A 14692-nucleotide genomic window follows, 5' to 3' on the forward strand; every position below is an offset into this window, starting at 1 on the left:
TCGGAATGCCCCACACCTTTTAACTTTTTATTCTTTTTTAGTTTATATGCATTTCATTATATGTTTCCTTCCACCATCACCATTTTCTTTGTTGAATACTTGTTTCTCTCTAGCAGTGCCAGTGAACCCCTTTCTAGTCATCAAATCTAAACCACTTGTGTTATCCTGCTTCTATTATTACTTGAAGTAATGGGTTAATATCACTATACTATATGCCCATAACCTCTCACTCTTACACTCATTTGGTACTCCCTAATCATATTTTGTCAAAAATACCATTTTTTAAAACTTGAAGGGGTAAGCCAGTTACCTAGACCATGTGGCATTTTGGTTGATACTGTTAGCCACGTGGAATAATCCACATGGAAAAACATTAAAGAAAAAAAAAAACAAAGTCAGATATTGGAAAAAGCAAAAGCCTATTTTGGGAATAAGATTTGAAACCTATGCTTGGATACTATAATTTTGCAAGGAACTTGAAGTTGAGTTCCATTGTAACCTATGTTTGGTTTGGATTAGGTTTCCCTAAACCAAGGAAATCTTGCACAAGCAGATAAAGACTAAGATTAAAGATTGATTATAAAGAAGTTTGGCATTTGTGGTTAGTGTTGTTCAATGTGGGAGGGCCAATAAACATGTTTTGAGTCTCAATGAAGGTAGGGTAATAATAGAGCACCATGCTAGACTTTGTTTATATGCTGGGGAGATTGGAAGAACAAACTCGGGTTCTAAGGTTAATATGCCAGATGGTAAAAATTATTTTTTTAATGTGTGCTTTCAAGGAGCTAAACAAGGGTGGAAAGAGGGTTGTGGGCATTGTATTGACTCTACACCAGACTATAAAACATAAAAATCTAAAAGCAAATGTAGAAGCAACTCAAACTCTCTCGTCTCACACACTTCAGAGAATGTGATGTCAGCAAATTCATAATTCAACCAAAGTGCTAAGAAATAAAAACAAAGACATGAAGCAAGTGGGCATTGTATGATTCTCGCTTTCCCGAAATGGCTTTCTTGGAATACCCCTTTTCAACAAAATCAAATCATTTTAGATACATATTTTTGGTGATACGATTTCATATTAAACCAAAGTCAAGTCTATGACTTCTGGAAACAAGTCTACCTACAAAAATGATGTTTTATGCCACAAACATATGTTTCAGATCTCACAATATTCTATGTCCAAAAACTCAAATCATGGTTATGAATGCTTTTCTTTATGCACCAAGTCCGAATTGGTGAAAAAGTTTGCATTTCAATTACCCAAATAAGCAATCACAACCCATATGCCATAGTAAGTTTGCTGCTAAAACTGATCAAAAGTAGAAACTAGTATGATAATCCTTGACTTGAGCATAATTTTGTTCATCACATTGATTGTCGTTCTTGTACTATCATTATGTGACATGAAGGAAATACAAACACTGGAATAATTGATCAATCGCATAATAGCTGATCCAAAAAGGACATTATAGAATGATCAGTTGAGCATGTCTGGTCCATCGATGTGATCATATCATTCAATTGCGCATAACTTTTTTCGGAATTCTAATTGTCTAAATTTTGATGAAGAACTTCTATTACGTTGGAGATAAATTCTGAGGGGTCTCTCCTTTTACGAATTAACCTTGTTTGGGGCAACATTCAGAAACCCTAATTATGCGACTAGGGACTGTCAAGTGTCAAACATAGTTATCGGAATAACTTCATGAAATCCATAATCCCAAATAATTTCAAACTTAAAATAATTGACTCGGTTTTTAGTAGAAGTTTTACTTCAACAGAATAATACAAGTAACAGGAAACTGAAACCTTAAACGTGAAAAGGAATAGATTCTAACCTTTTATAGCTAGCTGTTTGGTTGTAGCCGAAATAAGAAAGGGATGAGCAAAACGGCTTCCAACGACAAATTCTGAAGAAAGTTCGATTTCGATTGAAAGGCAGTAATGGAACATGATTTTCGAGGAAGATGAAAAACAAAATTAACGCGGCAAACGAAAAGATTGAAAATCAAATTTGAGTTGGTTTATTTCGTGGAGTGTGAAGAGAAAAATAAAATAAAACAATTTTGATATGGTGGAATGTGAAGGGAAAAAAATAAAATAAAATAAAAAATAGAATCAAGTAATGTGAAGTAGAATCAAACGACTGCGTTTGCCGGGAGTCGAACCCGGGTCTATTGCTTGGAAGGCAATTATCCTAACCGTTGGACTACAAACGCTGGATGTATTCTTAAAAATGTTTTGCTATATCAAATAAATAGACGATAGGGCATATTTCTATTTCTTGGTATTGTATGATTCGGTTATGAATGAAAATGATTTTTCGTAAATGATTAGAACATATATTCTGACTGGTAAAAAGTTAGTATTTTAACCCTCTTATTGTAACATCTACATATGAAAATAGCAACTTTTTTTTACCTAAAATAAGTAAATAAACAAAAAGTATTTGGAAGTCTCATTACTTGGAACAAAGATACCAAGAAATGAAGAAAAGCTGTTACCAACACTTCAATAGACATGAACTTAAAACAAAATTTAAGTATTCACATAATGTCTAAATTTGCTACTTCCAAAATAAACCAACATATTATAATGGCACTTATATTAGTATATTGCTACAAGTTGCACACCATGTTTACTTCTTAGGGAGTGTTTGATAAATGTCTGACTGGGTCGAGTCAGCAAATTGGGCTGACTCGGTCAGACCTTTGGTGTTTGATTTGAGCTTTGTCGGTAAGATCAGCTGACCCAAATCGCTTTCTGGCTCAGTTTTTTAACAATTGCTGACTGGAAATTAGACCATCTTGCCCCTGCGTCTTTATTCTTTCTTCCCTCATTCGCGTCCCTTCCCAGTGACCTAAAAGCATAGCAGCAGCCGCCAGGAAGAACTCCACAACGAGTGAACGCCAAACAGTCGGACTTCTGCCATCTCGTCGGACCTCCGCCATCTCGCCGGACCTCCGCCACCGCCATCAGTGACGCCTTCTCGATCCATCACACAGGTAAGATATTCTTCTAACTTTTATGTTAATAATTTTCAAAATCAGATATCATTTATGCTTTGATGGTATGAAATTTGTAGTTCTTTATGAAATCAAATTACTATTTGTTAGAATATTATGAATTCTCAACCTGTATGTTCATATGATAAGTTTTTTTTTTGTTCTTTTTTGTAGTTCTTTGTGTACAAGAACTGAAATGTGAAATTCTTTGTTCTAATATGATGAATTTCGAAATTATATGTGAATTGGAAGTTTGTTTATGTTTTGTTTTGTAGTTCTTTGTGTATAAGAACTGAAAATTGAAGTTTTTTTTTTTTTTTCTAATGTTATGAATTCTAAAATTGAATGTGAATTGGTAGTTGTTTTTTGTTTTTTTTTCTGAATTTGAAGTTTTTTTCTCCAATTCACATTGGAAGTTTTTTTCTCCGGTTCATATTTTATAGCTTATGAATTGAAACTGAAAGTGAATTGGAAGTTTTTTTTTTCTGAATTTTGATTTTATAGCTTATGAATTGAAATTGAATGTGAATTGGAAAATACAAGTAGGTTTGTAAATTCCCATTTTCAAGCCCACAATCACATGTTTTACAGAAAATACAATCAAATGTTGTGTTTTTATGTGTAAAGTACAAAAGTAAAATTAATAATAAATAATTATTATAAGATTAATGGTAACCTAACTTTTTTAATAATCCAATTGTTCCATGAAGAGTGGGCGAGAGGGGGAATGCATGCAACATCACATGCCTTCCAATTATTGAGCTTGTGTTAGTATCAAAATTATAAGCTATAAAATAAAAAATTGGGCTGTTTTTGTTTTTTTTTCTAATTTTATAGCTTTGATATTGTTGACCTTAATTGTTAGCTTGTTATCTTTTGTGAAATTGTTAGCTTGAATATTGATGTTTTGTGACATCTGAAATTGTTTGTGTATAAGTTATCAAATCATAATTTAGGATGATGTTAACTTCCTTGGTTGAAAATTGCTTTATGTTTAAAATTGTTCTTTAACTTGATAAAAACTATGATAAATTACTTTAAATATTAATGTTTTAGGATGTTGGTTTGGAACGAGAGTGAGGACAAAACTTTTCTTGATGCATGTATCCATGAACTAACCACTAATGGTCGTGAGGGTTCCGGGCTTAAGGCAAGTTCATGGAAGACAATACGCGAAAAATTGATAAACGAACACGGTAAAGAGGTTGATCAGAAGCAAATGAGAAACCACTTTGACTACTACAAATCAAAGTATGTTGCTTGGGTGAAACTCAAAAACAAAACCGGCAATATATATGATCCTATAAAAAATAAATTTAATTTGACCGATGAACAATGGAAAGAAGAGGGGAAGGTAATATTTTTTTAATCAATACTATTATGATTATTTTTATAACATATACTATTTGATTAAATTTATTTTTTTAATCAATACTATTATGATTATTTTTATAACATATACTAATATTTATAAAAATTGTAAACAGTTGAACAAGTTCGTGTTGTCATTGAAAACTAAACCCCTATTGTTCCCTGATCTTTGCACCCAACTATTTGAAGGGTCGACATCAACCGGCTTTCAAAGTTGGGGGCCATCTTCTACACTCCCTCGTCCTGTAGAAGAGTTTAGTCCCCATGATTTTGATGATGATGTTCCAATGGAAACCTCAACACAACACGTAGGTGCAAGTGAAGAATCTTCGGGGCGTTCAAAAAATAAGGAAGTTGGTGGAAACAAAAGAGTTGGTGGAAAAAAAAGAGATGCAAGGGCATTAGAAGCTGAAGAGGAGATTGTCAAGCTTGCAAGGTCGTTAGTGGAAAAAAATGAAAGAATTGAAAAAAGTGAAATGGATAAGGATGTTGATGCGTGTATGGAGAAATTGAACAAAATGGAATGGGAGGAAGAAGATGAAAGATACAAGACCGCTCTTTTGCTATTTGGTGAAAGTGCTGATGTTCGAAAAGTTTGGTTACGACTTTCGCATAGTGGTTGTGAGTCGTGGGTGATGGGTGCGGGTAGGAAGTATGGTTACCTTTGATAGGTGCGGGTAGAAAAGTTTGGATACTAGTTTTTTTTTATGATGTTTACTAGTTTTTTGGATCCTATGTTTGATGACTTTTTTGGATGATGTTTACTAGTTTTTTGGATCCTATGTTTGATGACTTTTTTGGTTTACTAGTATTTTGTTATATAACATTTGTTATATGACTTTTGTTACTTTTGATGTTGTTTACTCATTTTTTTGGTGCATTAATTTTTTTTTTACTTTAACATGTTACCTAATTGTTTGTAACAGATCAAGTATGGTTTCTGATGGTGAAGTTGTAGCTTTTCTTTTACTTGTGTTTTATTGGTTGAGGTCAAACCGGCGCAGACTAATCAGAATTCATAGAATTAGAGATAACGATTCAAGCGGGTATGCATATACACAAGATTTGATGTACGGAGACCCTACACAATGTTTCGATATGATGCGTCTTACACAAGAGGCATTTGCATTATTATGCAACCATTTTACCCAAAAAATTTGGTTGCAAGCTAGTAGGACAATAAGCATTGAAGAGAAGATGGCTATCTTCTTACATGTTATAGGACATAATGAACGTTTTCGCGCGGTTAAGGGAAGATTTCATCACTCCACACAAACGATTCATCAATGTTTTCACGAGGTCCTAACAGCAATGATGTGTTTTGCAAAAGAAATTATAGTACCAACAACTCCTAACCCAACAAGACATAACTCGGAACGACATAGACGGTTAAAAAATATTTTTTCCGGAGCAATAGGTGCATTAGATGGAACTCTTGTACATGCGGTTGTACCTGTTGATCAACAAACTCGTTATAAAGGAAGAGGAAAAGGAGAATGTTTTCAAAATGTAATAGGAATTTGTGATTTTGATATGATATTCACCTTTGTTTGGGCTGGATGGGAGGGTATAGCACATGATTCAAGAGTTTTGAAAGAAGTTGCATTCAATTCGACTTCTGGATTTCCATTTCCTCCACCAGGTTTGTAATCTTTATATAATTTTTATTATCTATCTTCTTTATATAATATGTGTCATTATATAATATGTGTCACATTCGTTTGCAGATAAATATTACCTTTGTGATGCCGCATATACAAACACTCGTGGGTTTATGGCTTCATACCGCAATACTAGGTATTGGTTAGCCGATTTTTGAAGAGGCAGACCTTTAACTAGAGAAGAAAGGTTCAATCATGCTCATGCACAACTTAGAAATGTTATTGAGTGTGCTTATGGTGTATTGAAGGCGAGATTTTCAATCTTAAAACAAATGGCTCCTTATCCTTTTACAGTGCAAAGAGACATAGTCATTGTTTGTGTCGCGGTCCATAATTTTATAAGGAAATACAATATAGAAGATGACTTGTTTAGAAATTTTGAGGAGGACACTATGGTTACTCCTGACGTCCAAGGTGGGGGAATTGATAGAGAAAACATACAAGGCATAGAATGGGGTCCAGAAGCCGTTGAATATATGCGTGTTTTGCGTGATCAGATTGCAAATCGACTACTTTCACCTACTTTACATTAAATTGTTATGTTATTTTAAATTTCATTATGTTTTTAGTTGGATATTAAATTATTTATGTTTAATTTACATTTTGTATGACATTTTTTATTTGTGTGTAATTTACATTTTGTATGATAATATGTATGTTTTTATAATTATTCAGCAATTTAATCCATCAATATATATAACAACAGGGTAAAATGGTCATTTTTCATCACTCAGCACATTCAGTCAGATGTACAATCAAACAACAGGATTTCTTACCCAATCAGGATTTCTTACCCAGACAGACATTTCCCAGTCAGCACTTTCTCAATCAGCAACTATCAAACGGGGCCTTAGTATCCCACAACATCTGACGCAAAGAAACCAAACATTAAATTTATTTCTATTACATTTTTTTTCTTATTAAGGCATTGTATTTTGAAAATCTAAACCAATAGCGTTGTAATTTTATGTTTTTCTTATTAAAACAGTGTACTCAAAAGATCTATCCCGAGTTCAACTTAACGACTGAAAAGAAAGAAAATGGGTGAAAATGAGAAAAAAATGGTATTTCCAAGTTTCATTAAAGGAAGGAAATGGAGTGAAATTGAATGATCGCTTTCCATCCTAACTTTCCTTCCGATTTGGGAGGATTTGGAAAGAAATAACAAAAAGATTACCTTCAACTTCTCTCCAACTCGGGAACATAAAAGAAAATTTGTTTTCCTTTCTTTTCTCTCGTGACTTACTTTTTTCTTTTTTTCCTTTTCTTTTGTTAAACTCGGGAATCCAAAGAAATGAAAATAGAATGCCATAATAAACAAACATACAAAAAAAAAGGTAGCATGCTTTTTTTACATCCATGATTTGTTACTGAATGTCTCTAATTGATTCTTATTGGGTTATATCCAACTCTCTATATGACCCTGCTCCATATCTTACACTCTTAACACACCCAGCTAAGTAAAATGGCTTAAAACTATAGTCTAGGGGGTACTTTATAAATAAATCAAAGCCAAAGTTGACTTTGACTTCCTTCTACACACATTGGTTTACACGTTTCCCCATTGACAAACTGGTATCAGAAAGGTGGAGGAATTTTTCGATAAATGGAGCTGTTTCGTAAGAGTTCTTGGCTGTTTTGTGTATTGGGGATTTCACAAGGTATTCCGTATTCTCAATGCAGCAACAACTTCTTCTGCTTACAACAATCATGGATCATGTGGTGCGATTTTCTGGGAAGTCTTCCGAAATCCAGGTATCAAAGGCAAATTCAAGTCCTGGTTGTTTGAATTTGATTTGTCATTAGTTCTGGGTTGTGAATGGAAAATGGGATCCCTTTACAAATGAATTACGTCCGCATCTTATCTTGCACACAAGGTGTTCGATAGAAGTCCTCAAAGAAATATGAGGAATAATTGGCATCTTAAATAAAAAAAAATATATAAAAAAAATATAAAAAAAAAATCATAAACGACGATTTCTTGATGAGTGAGCATTCACCATCTCTCAAAATGGTGCTATATAATATATTAATATGTAAGGCAACTGGATGAGAAACTAAAATTTATATGCAAGTAAAGTAGCAACTCACCAATGCTTAAAATCTTTAAGCCCCAAGCAAAGATTGATTCACACACTGTAGCATGTAGCCTTGAATTATGGTCACTCACTGCAGTATTCTACACTTGAGGTATAAAAATAAAACTCTAAAATTCATGTGAAAGCACCATAAATATGTCACTCGCATACTTTGGACAATTTAATGCCAGTAAACTCATATTCAAACAAGATGGGCATTTGGTCTAGTGGTATGATTCTCGCTTTGGGTGCGAGAGGTCCCGAGTTCGATTCTCGGAATGCCCCTTTTTTCAACATATGTTATATTAAAAAAAAATAGAATAGGACGCAACTGCCTACCAGAATAAGATATTTTATGGTACCACTTATTTTTTACTTCTGTTATGTACTTACTGCATTTATATAATTAACAAAGTGCATCAAATAAATAACTATAAATGCAATCCAATTAACAAAATGGGCATTTGGTCTAGTGGTATGATTCTCGCTTAGGGTGCGAGAGGTCCCGAGTTCAATTCTCGGAATGCCCCCCCAACTTCATCTTTTTTTAATTGTACTTTAAGTAATTGACATAAATCTACCCTCACACGTGATTGTTTTGTAAACAAACCTACCTACAAAAGCAATATGCTATATGCTGATATGCTAGAACTAACAAGTTCAAGTGTTCAACTCATGGTTATGGAAGCTTTTTATTCATATAAAAAAAGGTATTGTTATACCTACCCCAAATTTTTTAATCATATCCCTGCAATCATAGTATTTCGCGCTTGTGAGCTGGAAAGCTTCAAAAATCCGAGTGTACATAGTGAGATTCGAACTCTGAACCTTCGGGCAACATCACACATTACCTTTAAGCACTTTATCACTAAGCTAGAACCCTTTTTTGTTTAATTAAATCAAATCGTTCTATATAACCTATAAAGAATAATAATAATAAACATAATAAAAATAAAAATAATTATTATTATTATTATTATTATTGTCGCCGTCTTATTATTATTATGGTTTGTATTGTTATGAATACGCATAAATACATATCGTATGCATATAAATATGAAATAAATATATATGTATACTATGTACAAATACACATAGTTATGTCTTTTATAAATATAAACTAATAAAACATTAAAAATATATTCAAACGTCAAACATTTTTTTGTTTAAATCTTTTGTTCAACTAAAATTAAAGATTTTTTTAACTATATAAAAAAGGATAAAAGTTTAAAGATTTTTTGGTTATACAAATAAACAAAACGTCATAGTTTTTTTTAAAACAAAAAAGTCATATTTTTTTAAATTCGTCGTTTGAAACAGGAATACAAAAACATAATAATTACGTCAACAATGTTTTTAATGTTAAATAATATCTTCAAACAAAATGTCAAAAAAATATATTTTTAAATCATAAAAACAAAGGTAAATAAATAAAATAAAAAAACAAGATTAATAAAAGAAAAAATAAATAAACTAGTATATATTAAAAGAAAATAAAAAAAAACACAATCATTACATAATCATTAGTTATTTAAGGAAAAAAAGTAAAATGTAATTATTAGGGGTAGGGTTAAATGGAAAGAGGGTAGGAATAATTGAAAACTATTTTCTCCCTATGCACACCTAGGAATCCGCAAACATTGTCCAAGGATAATCGTACACAAACACTTAATTTCCTAGGCACAAGAAAATAAGCAATATTCCGCATTGTTTCTATACTTGTTAATTGGCCAAATAGATATTGTAAACCAAAAGCTCCAAAACGATATAATGAAATCATCAAGACGCAAATAAAAAAGATACATGTTGTGTTCTTGACACAGAATACTGTGTGTATGGATCTTCCTCAAACCAATATATCCTTACGAGTTAGGAGTCTATCTTGTATTTTTGCCATAAACTCTCATCAGTTCATGCAAGAGTGGAAATTAGGGTTCCCATAAAACCATTGTAGCAGTTGCAGTCTCATAACGTAAAGGGCACTAAGTTTTACATTCAACATCTTGAATTGTAATTTAATAATATTTCTTGATTTCTAATATGACAAACCTTCTCCAAAACAATTTTTATATTAAATTCTGAGGGCCAGGGTCTCATCTTTTTGCCTACAAAACTTGTTTGGGACAACAGTCAAAAACCCTACACAGATTCAGGATAGACGTTGAGACTTGAATTCAACATAGTTACCCGAATAACTTCATGAAACTCAGCCCCACAACAATAACTCATTTGTTTTTATATAATGTCCATCCACACAGAAAAATAAAAGCAAACCATTTCATATTTAGCAGGAAATTGAAATCTCAAACATGAAAAGAACTGATTCTAACCTTTTACTCTAAATTATAACTGTCCGGTTGTAGCCGAAGTAAGAGGGCAGCAAAAAGGGGTTCCGACGAAAATTGTCCAGAGATGTCGATTGAAATACATCAATGGAATGAAACATTATTTTGAAGGAAGATGGAAAACAAAATTGGATTTTTATTGTACTTATCGCGTGGCAAGCGAGAAAAATGAAGTTGGAATTTGAGCGGTTCCTTAATTATCCAGAAAGCTGGATTGAAATGCGTAAAAATTAAAAATGATGTTGCGTTTGCCGGGAGTCGAACCCGGGTCTATTGCTTGGAAGGCAATTATCCTAACCGTTGGACTACAAACGCTTGGTGTTTTCTTTCAAAGTAATGTCATCAATTGGGATGACAACGTGACACCCTTAATTCTCATAATATAGTCTCACTAAGAAACATGTTTATTCTATATGTATCCTTTAATTGTTTGGTGTATCTTTGTTGAGTGTGTGTTTGACTTTTTAATTGAGTGGCATATATAGTAACATCTCATAATATGTGTAGGCAACTTCAAGTTCCAAAAAATAGTTTTACTTGCTGGGTATGAGTCAAACAATGAAACAATCTATACCATTTTGTTTGCATATTATATAAAATGTCATCTTCATACTATTCCATATTTGTTAGGAAAAATCTACAACACCACTTTAATTCTCATGTTATGTTTTTTATCAAGTTTTTTCTATTATTTCATTTTTTATAATTTTAAAAATATATTACATAATTTAATAAAAACAATTTTATAAAACTTAACATTTAAGTAAAAACATAACATGAAACAATACATGACTAAAGACATTACTCGACATCATCGTTGACATCGTAGATATGATCTGTCAAGTCTTATTGAAGTCGCTCGTGTTTGTGTTATTCTTGAATGTCAGTAACTCTATGTAAAAAAATTACGGTTCCAGGTACAACTGGACGTGTTAGGGTTCCAATGCATATATTGTACAATATTTCGTCATTTATCTTCCACTATCATATTATGCATTATGATGCATGGATACATAATATATCGTAAAGTTTCTATCTCATATGTACGTGCCACATGTTTTACTATGTGTCACTTTGACTTTAGAACTCCAAAAACATGTCTCACATTCTTACGTGTTGTTTCTTATTTTCTCTTGAAGAATTTATCTATTCATTCCACTAGATGTCGGAATGCCTTCACGAATGAGGAATATATAGGATATATTCCATCCGTAAGGTAATACCTAAAATTATATTTGTTTACATTCACTGTTCTCGGATTCGTGGATTGATGTGTTACAGATGCGTTGTGATGTGATCAAGGGTCCGTGTTCTTGGGATATGGGCAGGCCAGGCACCGGATTGGCAGTTGGGATTGCAGGCTAGGAGGGTATGTTTTGGCTTATGCTCTTGCAAGGAATCCTTAATGTTAAAGTGGCCATGATTATAAAATTTCAGAGGTCTTCAGCTGAAACTCAGGATTCTCTTAGGATTTGCTTGATCCTTATCTGGAAGATCATCTTGCATGTGTTATACATGCCAGGGTCAGGAATGGTAGTACCTGGTTGAGCCGGCTTGAGTTATGGTTTCGTTTCAACACCAGTAGGTGGTAGTTCGAACCCTAAGTGGGGGAGAACTGGGTATTCTGCTTGGGGGATCATCGATCTACTCGGATTCGTTGTATTGAGGAACAGTTTTTAGGGATCTACGGTGTGAATATGTGGGATCTCGGTTCATGATTTGGTCGGGGAAGGGGTATATAGTAGGTGGTGATCGTATGCATGAGTGCAGGAGACACATGGGTTTTCGCTCATCAAGAAGTGGGTGATCAAGGAACTCGTTGTAGCTATTGGTTCCTTTTAAGGGTGTCAATGAATAGATAATGAGCCGCTAGGATTACTCAGGTTGAGAATTGGTGGCGGGGGGAAATTGTCAGCTGGTGGTATGGATTTCTAATTATAATCTAGCTTGGGCAGAGATCGATCAAGGAATCAGTTTCGGAATTTGGTACGTTCAGCTCCGCGAGGGTTTTGGTTCATTAGATTTAATGCCAATGCGCCCTCGATTATTAGTCGCATTGTTCTTCTTTCAACAAAGGTTCTTCGAAATTTTCAAGTTGTGACCGTTGAAGTTCAATGGATGTGTCAACCTATCATCAAGTTTAGTATGTTTTATGTTCCTTTGGTCTCTGGGTATGCTTACCCTCAATGGTGGTGTGAAATTTTGGTTCATAGCAGGCTTGGGTTGGGTGGCATTCAGGATCACTTTAGAAGTCTTCTCGAGTTGGTTGCATATTGGTGGAACCTGTTCAGTCTCAATCAAGTATGGAATCTTGTTTCGATCGATCATGAGGATGTCTTTTGTTAATGATTGAGGCTCGTCGTTCGATAGACCTTTGGTAATTATGCTCTTTTGGATGAGGTTATGGGTTCCCTAAGGATGTGCATTATGGTAATTCATTGTGTGTATGTGAGTTGGACAAGATAGAATTGGGGCTTGGTTCGAATTATGCGCATGGGTTTTTTTTGGGTGATAGCCTTTGAATTGGATCAAGGGTGCAACCGTTGTCCGGTTCTCGAGTTGTGGGCAACCAAGATTTTGTCGGGCTCTGCATTGGTAGCAGCTAGTTCTGTGAAAGGAATTGGGTGTGGTATAGTTATGGATTTGTTGTGTGGTTAGCGTTGAGGGGACGTTGTTTAAGTCCCTACAAGGCGGTGGAAAGAGGTTGAGACTGTTTTGGCCCATGGTGTGGGTCGTGAGTTCCAAGCATAGGTTGCGGGCCCAGTGATCATGATTGTTGATTGATACTTTCGGTATGGGTGTATTGGTGGAAGTCGGGGAGCACATGAATCATCTGGTTTGGATAAAGGGAACAATTAAAGGTTGTTGGGAGTATCAGTCGGATATCAGAAAGTCTCTTTGGAATGTTTGCATCATAATCTTGTTTGCTCGCAAGCTATTATGAGGGGTTGCTTATCAAGGTTAGGAACCGGTTATGAAGTCTCACATCAAAAGTTCTTCGTTAGTGTATCAAGTGTCTTGCTAGATGGGAGTACACCTGAGTTGTTAAGAATTGGAAGTAAATGCGTAATTCTTGGAATTCTCATCTTTGCTCATAGGAGCAGTGGTTGGAATGGCATGTCAGGGAGTCACGGGTTAATTAAAGGCTCTTGGGGTATCTTATGGATTGGGGATTAGTGGAAAATTCGTGATTTATGTGTTTGGGTTCTTTTTCGCATGGTTGGTAGTGATCATACTCTCAGGAAAGGGGCGGATTAAATGAATGGGTAAATGTCAGTCGTGGATTATGGGTTCACGATCTCGGGAAGCATATTGATACTATTGATTTGGTGTTGTAACCTTGAAAGAGTTCCCGGTTTTTGTGGATCTCTTTCCAGTCACTCGGTCTTAGCGAGGAGGTTATAGATTTTGATGGCACTGTTTGTGCCTCTTTGCAAAGGTTATCCAGCTGTGTCACACCCCCAAACCAGAACGGCGGAAACATTCGGGGGCGGAGGACGTCACGTACAGTATCATAACAATGCATAATAGTAAAACAAGCAACAACATCATCCATTGCATTAATAATATAATTCAATACAAGTGTGTTCTGTATAGTTGATAAGACACCAAAATATGAATCAAAATAAAAGACGAGTCTTGAACGTGCTCCGTCTTCTCAAAACCTGGTCATCGGTACCTGTCTACTGGTGACCTGAGAATACAAGTTATTTTGAAAGCATAGATCAGCATTAAAGCTGGTGAGTTCATAAGTATTTAGTGTCATTGTTTGTATAAGTTTGATGAAAGTGTTTGTAAATGTTTGATGTAAAAGTTTGTAAGTGTTTGTTGTAAATGTTTGAATACTTCCTATAAAATCCTATATTTTCTACTAAAGTAGTCTTCTACCAAGACCCGACTGTTTTGAAAGTTTGTTCTTTTGTGAAAGTGAGTGTTTTTCCCAAGTATGACTATCATTACCAAAATATAGTTTACATTACCGTTTATGTGAGAAGATCACAGTATGAATGTAATGGGAAAATAAGTATGTATTGTAGTATTGTATATAAGTAACTACCGATGTACTAACTACCTTAAACCAGTTTGTTTAATTAAGGTAAAATGTGATGAGATTATAACCATACTTGATTGACTAGTAAAACATGACGATCAAAGACGTCGAAATGGTATGACATGCGTCACCCGTAGACCTGCAGGTCCCACTATAGCTAGCAGCAAGGTGTAGGATG

The 14692-nt window shown here is 34.3% G+C and overlaps 5 non-coding genes across 5 annotated transcripts in view; 3 read left to right on the top strand and 2 right to left on the bottom strand.

The window, feature by feature from the left end:
- TRNAP-AGG (transfer RNA proline (anticodon AGG)) overlaps positions 1 to 12 on the top strand; it is a 72-nt gene extending 60 nt beyond the window's left edge. The window contains exon 1 of the tRNA in view: positions 1 to 12. This exon is cut by the window's left edge and continues 60 nt beyond it. This is a non-coding gene — a tRNA (tRNA-Pro).
- A 2138-nt stretch (positions 13 to 2150) lies between these two features.
- Positions 2151 to 2222, bottom strand: TRNAG-UCC (transfer RNA glycine (anticodon UCC)). Its single transcript has one exon. It is a non-coding gene; the product is annotated as a tRNA-Gly (tRNA).
- A 6109-nt stretch (positions 2223 to 8331) lies between these two features.
- TRNAP-UGG (transfer RNA proline (anticodon UGG)) lies at positions 8332 to 8403 on the top strand. The gene has a single exon. It is a non-coding gene; the product is annotated as a tRNA-Pro (tRNA).
- A 173-nt stretch (positions 8404 to 8576) lies between these two features.
- TRNAP-AGG (transfer RNA proline (anticodon AGG)) lies at positions 8577 to 8648 on the top strand. The gene has a single exon. It is a non-coding gene; the product is annotated as a tRNA-Pro (tRNA).
- Positions 8649 to 10706: 2058 nt separating this feature from the next.
- TRNAG-UCC (transfer RNA glycine (anticodon UCC)) lies at positions 10707 to 10778 on the bottom strand. The gene has a single exon. It is a non-coding gene; the product is annotated as a tRNA-Gly (tRNA).
- Positions 10779 to 14692: the final 3914 nt, after the last annotated feature.

The sequence above is a fragment of the Lactuca virosa genome, chromosome 5, assembly GCF_052849685.1.
Source record: "Lactuca virosa cultivar CGN04683 chromosome 5, Lactuca_virosa_CGN04683_v6, whole genome shotgun sequence".
NCBI lineage: Eukaryota > Viridiplantae > Streptophyta > Magnoliopsida > Asterales > Asteraceae > Lactuca > Lactuca virosa.